The sequence below is a fragment of the Triticum urartu genome, unplaced genomic scaffold, assembly GCF_003073215.2.
Source record: "Triticum urartu cultivar G1812 unplaced genomic scaffold, Tu2.1 TuUngrouped_contig_3489, whole genome shotgun sequence".
NCBI classification, from domain to species: Eukaryota; Viridiplantae; Streptophyta; class Magnoliopsida; order Poales; family Poaceae; genus Triticum; species Triticum urartu.
Window position 1 is genome coordinate 39,070 of NW_024114028.1, and position 15,592 is coordinate 54,661.

Genomic DNA, 15,592 nt, shown 5'->3' on the forward strand with positions numbered 1-15,592 from the left:
ACAAATAGAAGAAATAGGGAATGAGTAACGGGCTTCAAGGCCAATAGAGAAACCTTCAGCCCTGGAAGCCATGAAAATTGACAAAAGAAAAAAAAAACAGCCCAAATCTTGACAAAAAAAATCAACGGTTAAAAAATTGACTTACCTAATAAATTTCAGGCAACTTACATAGTATTCTTCTGAGATGTGCACAATATAGCAAATAGAAACTATTGATCCAATCGTCAATGTTCTAGACTCCTAATCTTAATTTTATTTCATATTATAATTTTCGGGAAAGAATAAAGTAAAAAATAGCAATATGTTTTTGGTCTTTTTTGGCTCTCATTACATGAAATACTTACAACTCCAAAAATCAAAACTGTACCCTGCAAGCCACTCAAAAAATGTAAAACAGCTCAGCGCTGCTGGGAACTTGGATAGATTGCTATTAGTGCAACAACAAGCAGCTCCAGGTCCATCTCAGCGACAATTGCATGCCAGCGATGGGATCGTGTAAACAATTTTTCCCCTCGGCCTTTTCCGACACCGTACCCATTATTTCAATATATCATAGTGCACTGTGAAACCCATACGTTAATGCTTACAACAAAGGCACAATATCTATGCATACAACAACAGTGATTGCAATCTGAAAAGTAGGTAATCAAGCATACATCCAACATACACTGTAGTCTTATATAGCATGATCCCGTTTAAACTTGTTTTTGCGCAAGTGCTGGGACAAGAATGAGATTTTCCTTGCGACCCACTGTGACGCCGAAGGACTCCGTCATATTGATTTTTACTGTCCCTGCAGGTAGATCCCAGTTGAAGTGGAACATGAGATTTGCCAACATTATCTCAACAGTGGCCATTCCAAAGTTCATACCTGGGCACACCCTTCGTCCAGTACCAAAAAGCAAATAATGAAAATTGTTTCCCATGTAGTCAGGAATCATGGTGCTTCCAACATTTTCCATGAAGCGCACGGGCATGAACTTCTCTGCGCTCTCCCAGTAGGCAGGGTCCCTTGCTAGAGCCCATCCATTGATGATCACACGGGTACCAGATGGTATGGTGTATCCCTCTACGTCGCAGTCAGCCGTGGAGAGGTGGGGCACGAAGAGCGGCACGGGACTGTGTAGCCGGAGCGTCTCTTTGATAACACCCTTGAGGTAGATCATGCCACTCAGATCCTCTTCTATAACCATTTCCTTCCCCTCTGCTACGCTCCTCACCTCAGCTTGGAGCTTGGTCATCACCTCTGGATTTTGGATTAACTCAGCCATTGCACAATCCAGCACTATGAATGATGTGTCCGTTCCACCTATGAACATGTCCTGCAAAAATAGAGACCACCATTTTTACATGTCAGTATATCAGTTATGTTTAACTAGTCGACAACCCGTGCATCCGCACGGGCTAGTCATTTTGACAATAGCTCCATGGAATTGCGGAAACATTAGTTATACATAGTGAAATGGAATTAATTGCAAATTCAGAGACTTTGTATTAAGCTCTTGAAAGTGTACTATTTAAAAGACGGTAGTTTCTTTTAGTAACGGTACATTCATGTAACATTCCCAATCAGTTCCTCTATTTGTTAACTCTCCAAGTATATTGGAAATATAAATATAATTGGGGGAACACATAATATTACAAATAAAATGAATAAACAAAACTGCTTTTTACTTTCTTTAATTTGGTGCATAATTATTGAATGCTAGAGAGATAAGTATGGTGTATATAATCCTGCCGTTTTGCCAAACGATTAAAAAACATGAGTCCAGCATATGTTGGAAAACACATGATTTCTTCCTGCATACTTGTTCTATTTTATCCAGGTGGAATTGTTGAAAGATAGCATTTATGTGTTCTCATCGATATAAATTTGCTCATATGTACATTGGTCTTAAAGTTGTAACTATGAAAACAAATCAGGATCATAAAACTGAAAAGAAAAACTAAAATTGAATTCAATTATCAAAAGCTTTAGTACAGAATAAAAAGCTACACAAATTTTTTAGGCAATTGTCCACACTCATCAGATCTCTTCCCTTAACCCATTTCTCGAAGCTCACAGATCAAGTGGTTTGCAAGATTTTTTTTTTTTGAAAGACATCTATAATGAACTAAAATGTAATAGCAATTTTAGTAAAAAAACTGTTCTTCTTAAAATGAACCCATGCACCCAAAGGAATGTAATTTCTTATTAGAGGAAGAAACAAAAAATCTTGGAGGTACCAAATATGTGTGAGTAAGCAAAAATGCCATCTTGCTTTGTAATTGAAAGAAATAATAATAGTCTAAAGTAGACATATATAAAAGCGTACCAACAGGGAACTCCTCTGGAAGTTGTTAAAGCAAAAAATTCTATTGACTGGATGCTGCTTTTCTAGGTTGGCGGTGCAATGTTGATGATTCCTGCCAAGCAAGATAATTATTTCCTCCGTTCCTAAATATAAGTCCTTTTAGAGATCCCACTGCGAACTACATACCGATGTATATAGACATTTTTTAGAGTGTAGGTTCACTCATTTTACTCCATATGTAGCCCGTAGTGGAATCTTTAAAAAGACATATGTTGAGGAACGGAGGTAGTAGTATTTTTGGACTAATTATGGAGAATGAAAAAGATAATTAATGCTTAGTACTTAGTGTCTAGGCCTTTAATTTTGACATTTTGATTGAGGGGTAGTAAGATAATTTGCAGAAAAAAGGAGGTACCACGACAATCATATTAGAAGATAGCCTAGAAACAGATACGACTAACATTGTCGGGAAGAACTAATCCTTATAAGATTAGAAGAGAATGATACAGTAACCTCGGAAAGGTTTCCCGATGTACAAGTATACCTCTCTTTGCATAAAAAATTCTTCAACTTAAGACGTTGTAGAAAAACTGAAAATATGAGATAAGACGATCAACTACGCTGAAAAAAAATTCTAAGCTAAAGCATGCCTCTAACTTAACAAAGGGCCACATGCAGCACATGCTACTGTATGTTGACGCTCAAAAATGGCATGATCGCAAATAGTAACTTGAGACTATAATGAGATGATGTCAAATTCATGATTTCATGTCACCATTGGATGACTCTCTTCAAGCCGATGGGAATAAATATATAGATGGTCCAAAACGGAGCTCGGATGCAAAAGTTATGACAATCTTAGAGATGCTCGTATTGACACCAGATTAGAAAATGGCATGAAACCTAACCAAGATGTCCTCTGATGGAAAAAGTTACAACTGCAAAGTTCTTCGTCTCGTCGAAACGGATGATTTTGATATAAAGATCGTCCCCATCCGAGTTCGCATGCAAAAGTTACAGGCAAAACAGTGCGCTGCAGCAATGTTTGGCCGGATCATCCGGGCCCGCGTCCGGATCATCTGGGTAATTGGAGCATCAAGACACCAGAAGGTTGGCGCTGAAGCCGGATGATCTGGGTCCAGTCCCGGATGATCCGGATGGAGGCCGGACAGTCCGGGTAGAAGTCCGGACGTCCGGACAGTTTTTTCTGCTGCAGATGTTAGAAAACGGCCCGAAACACCCTCCAGATGGCCTCAGATCAAAAAGTGTTGAACAGCAAAGTTGTGCGTCTCGTCGAGGCGGTTAATTTTAATATAAAAATCATCTTAATCCAAGTTCGTATGCAAAAGTTACAATCTGATTAATGAGCTAATGTCAGAAAACTTGGTTAGGCCGGATCATCCGGGCCTTGAGCCGGACATCCGGGCCGGAGGTCGTGAATACTCCGTGTTTTATTAGGTTTTGATGATTTGGACGGCTAGGAAAGTCCTTTTCTTGTACGGGAAGTCCATCCGCCTCTTATATAGATAAAAGGTGACGGCCGATTGAACAACACACAATCGACAAAATCATCTACCATTTTTTATCTTTTATCTTTTCTTCTTAACCCTAGTTCTTCTTCTTCCTCGTTCTTCGTTCGTTCTTCTTCATTGCAGGGCGGAAAACCTCGAGGCCCTAGGGGCGGTCAGGCCGACCTCGGGCAACCCATAGCCGCCGCGCGCCCTGACGGGGTCCCTCCCGGGCGTGTGGGGTCTCAGGTCCTCAAAAGCACTCGCCGGATTGTCTTGCGTACCGCGTTTTCGGACGGGTCTCCTTCGACGTGAGCTGCGGTGCATCACCCCCGGCGTCGAGGGTACACGGTGACGTGTTCGTGTGCGAACACACTTTTTGGCGACTCCGCTGGGAATCAAGCTTTGAACGGTCTCCAGCCCGTTCTTGCTACGAAGAGATCGTCATCTAGGGTTTGCAATCTACAAAGGTAATATGAATACCCAATTTCCTACTGTAGATGCAAATAATTCATATGGTGTTACTAGATCGTTCAATGATTATACTGTATCGGCCAGCCCTAGTTTTTTTAATAATGCATCTAATTACGTGCATAGGCCGATTCAAAGTAATTTACATGTTTCAACTTCTTATGATACTAGTACATACAACATATGTATCCCAACTCCCATGCATCGGCAACCCCACAAATTTATATGCCGATGAATAACATGAGGAGTTCGGTTAATCAAGTTGAGACACCCTATGTAGGAACTTCCAATGGTATGCAGCAAAGTGTTTCAAGTTCTTATTCATCAGCAAATAACTTGCAGTATGTTAATCCAAACTTGCCGGTGGATAAGGGAATTGGCCATGTTACTACTAGTTATTTGGCCAATTACCCTCAAACATCATATGCTACACTTAATGCTACTAATTGTTTGGCACCATACGCAACTGTTGATGTCCATAATTCGGCTCCGCACCTTCATGGTCATGGACGAATAAGTGAAACTTCTGCAGGAGCACAAATGCCTTCACCTACTACCATGGCATATCATGTACCCCCTACACAATTACAGAATTTCGGCAACATCTCATTGCCGAAAGAGTCTAAAAGCATCGGGGGGCAACCATATCCAGACTGGGTGGTTGAGAACAATCTTACATTCTCTTGGGATTTGTGCAACTCCATTCGACGGGAACTAATAGAAGGCGGGAAGCCTCATGATTTTGCTGCAGTAAAAGCTAGAGTTGTGCAAATGATGCAGTCGCCCAGTGTTGTACCATCTAGTCTACCCCTAAACAGTTGCAAAGTTTCGGCACCTCATTGCCGGAAAAGTCTGAAAGTATTGGGGGGCAATCTCATGAGGAGTGGATGGAAATTGAGATGAAAAGGTTCAAAGCTCGCCAAGCTGAGATGTGGGCTAAAATTAGACAAGAGCGAGAAGCCTTGCAAATTCAAAAAGATAAAGATATTGATTCGGGTAACAAAGAAAATCCAGTTATTGAAAAAGCCGAACCAAGTAGTATATATTCTGAGTCCATCAAATCCAAAGAAGCAAGCATTATTGAGAAAGGGCATGGCAAGCATAGGAAAACAGCGGTGCTTGATTTTTCTGAAGTTAATGGAACCTACTTCCTGCCCTATGAGTTTCGTGCCATAAAAATTGATGAGCTTCAAGAACAAGAACAAGTGGTCGAAGAAAGCTTGGTGGACGAAGTTCTTCGAACTAATGATGCACGAAATCAAGAGAAAGATGATGACATGGCGTTGGGGAGCTATCCGAAGGCGGAGCAAGATATTCTTCAAGTCACACCACCATCACGCTCTCCCAACATATTTGAAGAGGTATGTCTAGCAATTAATTTACCTGTTTTCAGATTTGGTCATGAAGAAGGGTAATTACATTAGAAAAATCTTCATAATAAAATTCATAGCCGAATGGGGTGATACAAAATCTGAATCATTCGTTTGCTTAACTCCAAAGCCGTTCTCACAGCAAGATCGGCTAGAAAATAGAAGTTTTGCCTTCAATTCAAGCATGTGTGATCAAATATTTGATTTGTTGCTGAAAAATAATTACATAACAATTCTTGATCACCATGTCAAGCCATCAATTCAAGGACGAATGTATTATAGGTTGCATCATTCGTTCAAACATAATTTTGAGGATTACAATATGTTTCGTCAAATAGTTAAATCGGCCATTGATAAAGGACGATTGAAATTTGTTGAGACACCAAGAGATGACCAGTCTATTCCGATTGGTCCCGATGGCAGAAAGTTTTTGCATCGGCTACTTCAAGCCGATCCATTTAAAGAGAAGGTAAAAACTACAGGTGATGGGATCGAGCTTTCAAGTAAAGAAGTTGTTGAAGAGCATAATGAACATAATCTTGAGGGAAAGAATTCCATCAAAGCTACAATGGAGACGCCAAGGACTGGGGGGCGACAAGCAAATCCAATGATCAATGAAAGCAAACCAAAAGAAAACAAAGGCCGAAATAAGCGCAAGCGTAAGAGATAAAAAATCACCTTCACTGAACTATTGGATAAATATCAAAAGAAGAGTGAAGAGAAGAATGCTTATCGGCCAAATCATGCAAAGAAACCAAGATCACCCCCAAGGCGTAAATATGAGGATCGGTATTGGCAAAGTGATAATTTTAATGCAACATATTCATATCCTTATTTTTGGCCGCCAATGCCAATGCCGTGGATGCCCCCCTATGTTCATATAGATCCATATTCATCATGGGACATGTATGATACAAGGGCACATTCTCCATCGTATTTTAGACCATCTCACCAATACTATGCAGCTCCAAGAAGATCAACATTTGAACAATCACGTGTCAAAGACCGTTTCAATCATAAGGATTCGGTCCAGAGCTCAAGGAAGAAGAAAGAGGTGGTAAAGCAAGTTTACCGCGTGAAAAGAGATGGTCGTAAGTGTGCTAATTTAGATTTGATCTCAAATAACAAAGAGCCAATTAAAGTGTTGACATTGTCTACAAAAGGTAAAGAAGTGAAGCAATCAATTGATAAAAATCAGAGTGTCAAATCTAAAGAAAAGAGGTTGAGGGTGCACAAGGCCCAAAACAAGTTGCCATTGGTTGAAACAAAATCACAGCCGACATGCCCACTCGGCTTATCATATTGGCAAAAGAAGAAATTACAAAATCTTAGTGCACAAGAGCTGAGACAGAAGAATATGGCATGGGTTCCCAAGAGGACCAATCATAACAAACATGATTTGCATGCTTCTATTGCAACAAGTATAATAAAAGTGAAGAAAGAGGAGGATGGAAGCAACAAACAATTAAGCCGAAGGTGTGTATCACAACATCAAAATCTTCGGTTAGCACATCATCCATTTTCTTCAACCATGTCATTGATGCCGTTGCCATGGAATTCATCCCTAGGTATGATCAATTACCCTCCATGGATTCATTTTGATCCATGAATGCAACATAATTTTCTATATCATGAGAGGGTATTACCAAATCACTATACATTTGGTTAGTTACATTTTTGTTGCTAATACAAAGGGGCCGAAATATTTTATTGCCATTTTATTTGTTTATTTCGGCTATACATGCTTTAGTGGATGAGTTCTACTTGGATCTCATGGTAATGGCCGATACTTAACTATCGTCCTAAGAAACTATCTAATCATGGCCGGTGTGGAATTCTAACATCGTCCTTAGTACAATTGGAGACCGAGACAAGGTACATGTTATGATATTACCATTGTCTTTCTAATACTATAGAGATTATTTTCGATGTTTAATTTCATAACAATGGCCACGGTGTAAGTGTTGTTTATATATCTCCATATGGTGCTATTTTGTGAAGCCTCATGCTGCTTAAAATATTTTTGCACAATAATCAAAGCCGAATATGAAATTTTATTCGGTTTGGAGCTTTTGGTTGCCATAGGTGATATACATATTGAGGCTTTCGGTGATTCGTTACAAGTAGTATAACAAATATCCAAGAGTTATCAATGTTTTGACAAATCACTTATAGTTTATCTTGAGGTATGTCTAGATGCAGAATTTACCTTGGGTTGCTTTAAAATTGTTCATATTTCTAGACATGACAATTCAAGAGAGTTGGCACAGAAAGCATCCGGCTACTATGTTAATCATGGTGTATTGCATTTCTATCAATAACCGATGCATAGTCTCGTCACCAGAGGTAAGGCCGAACTGAAGTCCACCGCTTCGGCCACTAATGAATTTTTTATGCAGGCGAAAGTAAGGATTTGAGAAAGTTTATTGTTGATTATCTACAAAATTCTAGCAAAAGGGTGAACAATATGGTTCAGAGAACGACCTTGAGATACATATCTATGGAACTTTATCATTGGATTCTTAATGAAGTTGAAAAGGATTCACCCAAGTTTGCATCAAGGATTCAAACAAATAATGGCCGATATATATTTATCGCCCTAAGCACATGCAAAGTGGCCGATGGAGTGTTGACATCGTCCTTAGAACCAACATGGTACAAGTTATTTTTCGGCACGCTACCTTTGCCGAACACTAGTAGAAAACAGGGCTTTGGTCCAGGCCGGGTCAGCCCATTAGTCCTGGTTCAGTGCAGAACCGGGACCAATGGGGGCATTGGTCCCGGTTCGTGAGCCCAGGGGGCTGGCCGGGCCACGTGGGCCATTGGTCCCGGTTCATCTGGACCTTTTGGTCTCGGTTGGTGGGACGAACCGGGACCAATGGGCCTCGCTCCTGGCCCACCACCATTGGTCTCGGTTGGTGGCTTGAACCGGGACCAAAGGCTCCCCTTTAGTCCCAGTTCATGCCACCAACCGGGACCAATGAGGTGCCTATATATACCCCCTCGCGTAATAGCAGAGCACACTGCTCTGTTTTTTTCTGGCCGAGGAGGAGAGGGCTTGGTGGTGCTCTAGCTCACCTCCTATGCACACAAGGTGTTCGATGGAATGCCCGAGCCACACTACTTAAGCTTTCTCCTCTCCAAGCTCGACCTCCAAGCTCCATTTTCCACAATATTTGTCTAGGTTTAGCGGTCCGTCACGCCCCGTCCCCGTCTTCACCGCCGTCGATCACCCGCGCCGAGCTCATCGCCGGCACCACCGTGGTGAGCCTCTTGTTCTTATCTTCTTTCTGAAAGGAAAAATATTCTTACTTGTATGTTTACATAGATACTTGTATTATGTTCTTACTTTTATTATTGCATCTTATATAGTGCGATGGTTTTGGTATCCGCCCCCGTCGGCCCTCGTCCTGTCTATGATTCGGATGTGGTATATATATTATCTTTATAACTATTGGTTCATTTATTGTTTATGAAAATTATGCCGACCAACGTGACATAGATTTTATTTATGTAGGATGTATGTGAATCAGAAATGCCAACCGACCCTATTGTCGAGAGGTTAAATTTAGTTGAAGAAGAAAACAATTTGTTGAAGGAAAAAATAAAAAAAATTGAGGAGGAGAAGATGATATTGGAGTTGCATGTTGCGGATGTCGTCGATGATCACAAGATCAAGATGGATGCAATGCGCTTGAAGATTAGAAAGATTAGAAAATATGCCATTCATACCGAGGCTTGGTATCATTATGCCGTTGGATCAATTGTTACCTTGGTTGCGATTATGATCGCATTTGTTTTCGCATTGAAATGTTTTACATAGTTTCAATGTATGGTTTAGTTAATTAGATGCTCTGGAGAGCTATATGTTGTTAGATGAGAACTATGTATGCACTTTGGTTTTAATGTGATGATGAACTTCTATTAATTTGGACACTTAATTATATATAATGCACGCAGATGAACCGACAATGGATGTACGGTGACAGACACACCTGCGAGTACATTAAGGGCGTGCATGAGTTTCTCGATGCGGCTGAGGCAAACAAGCAGAATGGTTTTATGTGTTGTCCATGCACTGAATGTGGGAATACGAGGTCTTACTCTAACCGGAAAATCCTTCACTCCCACCTGCTTTACAAGGGTTTCATGCCACACTATAATGTTTGGACGAGGCACGGAGAAATAGGGGTTATGATGGAAGACGGCGAAGAAGAAGAGTACGATGACAACTATGTGCCCCCTGAATACGGTGATGCTGCAACGGGGGGAGCTGGTGAAGATCAAGAGGAACCAGACGAGCTACTTCAGCTGGAGCATGCCTTGACGGCTCCTGCCAGCTATCCCGTGGATGCTATCACGGAGTCTCAAAATTGCCACCTTATGACGCAATGGATGAATTTGAAGGTCAAGGCGGCTATTGGCTCTATTTATCCTACTGAACCCGGCGCAACTTTTCACTGCCGGCCGATTGCAGAAGGATATGTTAGGGTGATGGTGGATGAAATAACGGAGGGATTTGAGGACCTCCAGCTTGACCACCCTACCGGTGAAGGGGAGACTAGGCTGGGTTCTGCTCTGAAGACTCCATGCCTATGGCGGAAGGAGCTCATCAACCTTCCGAACTGGACGCCTCCGCCTCCTCCTCCTCCTCTGGCAAGTCAGGGCACTCCGCCTCCTCCACCGCCTCCTCCTCCGGTGAGTGACGATCAGGGCACTCGGCCAGCTCCTTCTCCGGCGCGTGGCGGCACTCCGCCTCCTTCTCCGCCTGCGCCGGCGCGCCCGAGCAGCTAGCCTCCTCCTTCTCTGCCTCGTCAGCAAGGGCGGAAGAGACCTGCCGCCGCTCCGGCTGCTCCGGCGCGTCGTAGTCCTTCTCCTCCGCCTCGTAAACAAGTAAAGAAGACAACCGCTCCGTCTGCTCTGCCGGCGTCTAGCAGTACAGCCAGAGGCGGGAGGACATACAGATTCGGTCCTTCTCTGAAGATTCCAGAGAAGTTACCATACGAGAGGACCCCGGAGGAGAATGCCGAGATCGCGCGAGAAGAAGTGAGGAACTTCTTTGAAGGGGTGAAAGCAAAGAAACATCCACCTCCGGAGGAGAAGGTAGATCCGGTGAAAGTGAAGTGCACTCTGGCTGCCCTGACAAAACTACCCAAGTCTCCGCCGAAAGGAAACTATGAGCGCATTATTGGAAAGGAATTTGTTGAAGCGGAGCGGTCGGGAAGTACTGTCAGTGATCAAAGGCTGAAAGAACGACGAGCTGGGAAAAAAATTGCACAGCTCGGCGAACAAGTGAAGCAATCGTGCCCCCCGCTCAAGGTGCCTAGCGACATCGTCGCTAATGATCCGAGGATGGTGCCCTGTTATAGCAATATTGGAGATTACCTGCCCGACAATGTACATTATGATTTCATGGAGGTGCAGATACAAAGATACGAGTACGGGAAGTCTCTCGTCAAAGATGAAAGATCTCTATCAACGATGATGCGAAGATTGCATGATTGGTACTTGAAAATTTGTAGAGAGTCTGGAGGGAGGAGTACTTTGTATGTGAGAGTTAAAAAGGAGCATGACCTCGTTGGAATTGATCTGTTGCCTGTTCCATTTGAGGAATTCTTTCAGTTTTCAATCAATTGGCCCTCGATAAAGCAACGGCCACCTGCTACTGTGTGTAAGTAGTACTACTTCTGTCATTAAGTCTCTCTATATAGCTCAACTCTTTCATTGCATGTATTTATAATTATCCTCACTACATTATGCAGATTGAAGATCGCCGAATTGAAGAAAAGACAAATCGGTGATATTGGGTTCATTAACACAAATCTCATAGATGCAGTTCAGGTTAAAGATCATGCCACAGAAACCGAGGCCAACTTGCTACGATCATTCAAAATAAATGAACACAAAGATATAATACTCTTTCCTTACAACTTCAAGTGAGTGTTACTGTCTTGTGCGTATTTGGTTTCCCTTATATATTAGTCAAGATTATAGTAATGTAATTGATGAGTTATGCATGCGTGTGCAGTTTCCACTATATTCTCCTAGAGATTAAGCTTGAGCAGGGACTATTAACCGTCTTAGACTCAAGACGAAAAGATCCTCAGGACTATGCGAACATGACTCAAATGCTCGAGAAGTAAGTTAAATCGATCATTATCCACCACATCAGCAACTTTGTTCATTTCCTGATATATCAAGTAATTGTTTTCTTTGTCTGGCAGGGTTTGGAAAAATTCATCAAAAAAGCTCCGGGACTCCCGAAGAAGCTGCAATTTAGACACCCGAAAGTAAGTACTATAGTAGCATGTTCCGCGCATCTCCTATTGATTCAAGCGTTAGTTTCATCAATACCATTTGGCATTCTTGCTTATCAGTTTGATTGACCTCTATTTCTTGTAAAGTGGTTGTGGCAGGAACAAGGGAATAATTTCTGTGGATACTACATTTGTGAGTCCATCCGCCACACGACCTGTGAGCGGGGCTACACTGACGAACAACATGAAGTGCGTAAATAACAACATTCACAATTTTATTTTATTACCATCATTTGTGTTGAGTTTCATTCATTCATATACATATATATATATATATATATATATATATATATATATATATATATATATATATTGACCCCCCTCTTCAAATTAGATGTTTCGGAAGCGGGATGAACTCCTAGCACCAGCTCGCATGCGAGCAATTCAAGAGGAATTGGCGGCATTCTTTCTTCACCACGTGATCGCTGAAGACGGAGAATACTATGTGGACCATGAGTCCGTATGTTAGGAGATTATATTTGTAAGAGATAATTATTGTATATATGTAGCCGGTAGTGTCGGATAGATATACGAGAACTTGTTGTTCGACCAATCTCTCGGAGAAGGAGAGGTGGTCGATATCACTTCTCTCTGTATGCATATATGTTCATGACGATCTTCTGTTTCCTTCGTTTGCTTACTATCTAGCTAGCGTGTCTAGTCCTCTCTATATGTATGTATAGTACGTAGCGTCGACCAAGCACGGACATAAGAGAGGACACTTCTCTCTATTAATTATAGCTAGCTAACACAATATATGAAACACCTAAATTAACCCCCCAAAACCCCCAACCCCCCCCCCTTTCAAAAAAAAAACAAAAACCCCAGCCACAGAAATGCTGACGCGTGGATGCCTATTGGTCCCGGTTGGTGCCACCAACCGGGACCAAAGGCCCTTCTGCCTGGGCTCCGCGCACAGGCCACGTGGAGGCCCATCTGTCCCGGTTCTGGATTGAACCGGGACTAAAGGAACAGGGCATTAGTACCGACCCTTTAGTCCCGGTTCAGGAACCGGGACAAAAGGCCCTTACAAACCGGGACAACAGACCCTTTTTCTACTAGTGGAAAAATAGGGGGGCATGTCTTGACGCTCAAAAATGGCATGATCGCAAAGAGTAACTTGAGGCTATAATGAGATGATGTCAAATTCATGATTTCATGTCACCATTGGATGACTCTCTTCAAGCCGATGGGAATAAATATATAGATGGTCCAAAACAGAGCTCGGATGGAAAAGTTATGACAATCTTAGAGATGCTCGTATTGACACCAGATTAGAAAATGGCATGAAACCTAACCAAGATGGCCTCTGATGAAAAAAGTTACAACTGCAAAGTTCTTTGTCTCGTCGAAACGGATGATTTTGATATAAAGATCGTCCCCATCCGAGTTCGTATGCAAAAGTTACAGGCAAAACCGTGTGCTGCAGCAATGTTTGGCCGGATCATCCGGGCCAGCGTCCCGTCCAGATCATCCGGGTAATTGGAGCATCAAGACACCAGAAGGTTGGCGCTGAAGACGGATGATCTGGGTCCAGTCCCGGATGATCCGGATGGAGGCCGGACAGTCCGGGTAGAAGTCCGGACGTCCGGACAGTTTTTTCTGCTGCAGATGTTAGAAAACGCCCGAAACACCCCCCAGATGGCCTCAGATCAAAAAGTGTTCAACAGCAAAGTTGTGTGTATCGTCGAGGCGGTTGATTTTGATATAAAAATCATCTTAATCCGAGTTCGTATGCAAAAGTTACAGCCCGATTAATGAGCTGCTGTCAGAAAACTTGGTTAGGCCGGATCATCCGGGCCTTGAGCCGGACATCCGGGCCTGAGGTCATGAATACTCCGTGTTTTATTAGGTTTTGATGATTTGGACGGCTAGGAAAGTCCTTTTCTTGTACGGGAAGTCCATCTGCCTCTTATATAGATAAAAGGTGACGGCCGATTGAACAACACACAATCGACAAAATCATCTACCACTTTTTATCTTTTATCTTTTCTCCTTAACCCTAGTTCTTCTTCTTCCTCGTTCTTCGTTCGTTCTTCTTCATTGCAGGGCGGCGAACCTCGAGGCCCTAGGGGCGGTCAGGCCGACCTAGGGCAACCCATAGCCGCCGCGCGCCCTGACGGGGTCCCTCCCGGGCGTGTGGGGTTTCGGGTCCTCAAAAGCACTCGCCGGATTGTCTTGCGTACCGCGCTTCCGGACGGGTCTCCTTCGACGTGAGCTGTGGTGCATCACCCCCGGCGTCGAGGGTACACGGTGACGTGTTCGTGTGCGAACACTGTATCCACGATTTTGTTCTTGTGTCTTTCGTCAAACATAGATGTCAGTAATTCACTACTGTTGATGGACAACAGAAGGCCATAGCTTATAAAATATGATCATACCAACGGTTAGAATTATTATCATAGTCCAAATGACGCATATCTGATTAGGATTTTTTTTCTAGTCCAAATGACAATTCCAGTTTTGTTCTGGAAACGTATATCTGATGGCCATATTATACTCTGGACTCCGGAGACGCTAAAACAAAAACTGAACTATAAACCTGGCCATGCTGGGTCAAGTAGAAAGGAGAAACCTCTCCTAGAACATGCACCTGGCAACATGGGCAGATGGTCAGATCGCACCACACCCCCCACTGTGTTTACATGAGAGATATCTGATCAATGTTGACATGTAGGAATGAACTTGTAACTCTAGTGATCTTCTTTCATATGTGGTATAACCTTTATTGATGCTCCATTGCCCCGGGAGGCCGACACCCTTTCCTGCTAGTTGTGACGTGACATTGAAGATCAAGAAACTTAATTCCAATGATGTTTAATATCCTAAAATCTATTTTGTAAATCTTCAAAGTATGTCCAACTGTGATAGACTCATATATCTTGAAGACTTGAATAGTTGCCTAATTTACTATATATAGGAAAAATAGATGGCAAGGTTAGCAACGACTTGTGGTGGCAGCAGCTACAATCAGATCTAAACTAACAGCACATTAGTCGACTCAAACCATACCAGCCTGCTGAGAGTTTTAGAATAGTAAAAAAAAGACAGGGAGGTTTTTTTGTTCTATGAATCGATCTACACCATAATAGTTCGGTCCCACCAGATTAACGGCTCGTAAAATCGGTCCCACCAGATTAACGGCTCGTAAAATCTAATTAACGTGGGAATTTCTTGGAAGTGCCTAATTAGTCTAGGTATAGATAGATAGATAGAAGATAGATAGATAGATATAGATATAGATAAATAGATAGATAGATAGATAGATAGATAGATAGATAGATATAGAGGTATAGATAAATAGAGGTATAGATAGATAGATTTATATGTATCCAAATATGCGGTTATTTAGTATGACATGCATACCACCAACACGGCCTTGACGTTTTCTCTCGTGAGGTTGTACTCTTATTGAATGGAGAGCAACACATCGATGAAATCTGTCTCTCCGCCTTGTTTGATTTCATGGTCCAACATCGTGTTCTTGGCGTGGTCGTTGATGATCTCATCAAGCAAGTCATCCCATTTCTTTTTTATTCTCTCCGCCCTAGCACACACCATCCTCCTTGCCAGTGGCGGAGCTTGGGCTAAAATCATTGGGGGGGGGGGGGGGGGCGTGGGTGGGGGGGGAA

The 15,592-nt window shown here is 42.5% G+C and overlaps 1 pseudogene; it reads right to left on the minus strand.

Annotated features, from left to right (window-relative positions):
- Positions 1 to 695: 695 nt before the first annotated feature.
- Positions 696 to 15,557, minus strand: LOC125527290 (annotated as a pseudogene).
- Positions 15,558 to 15,592: the final 35 nt, after the last annotated feature.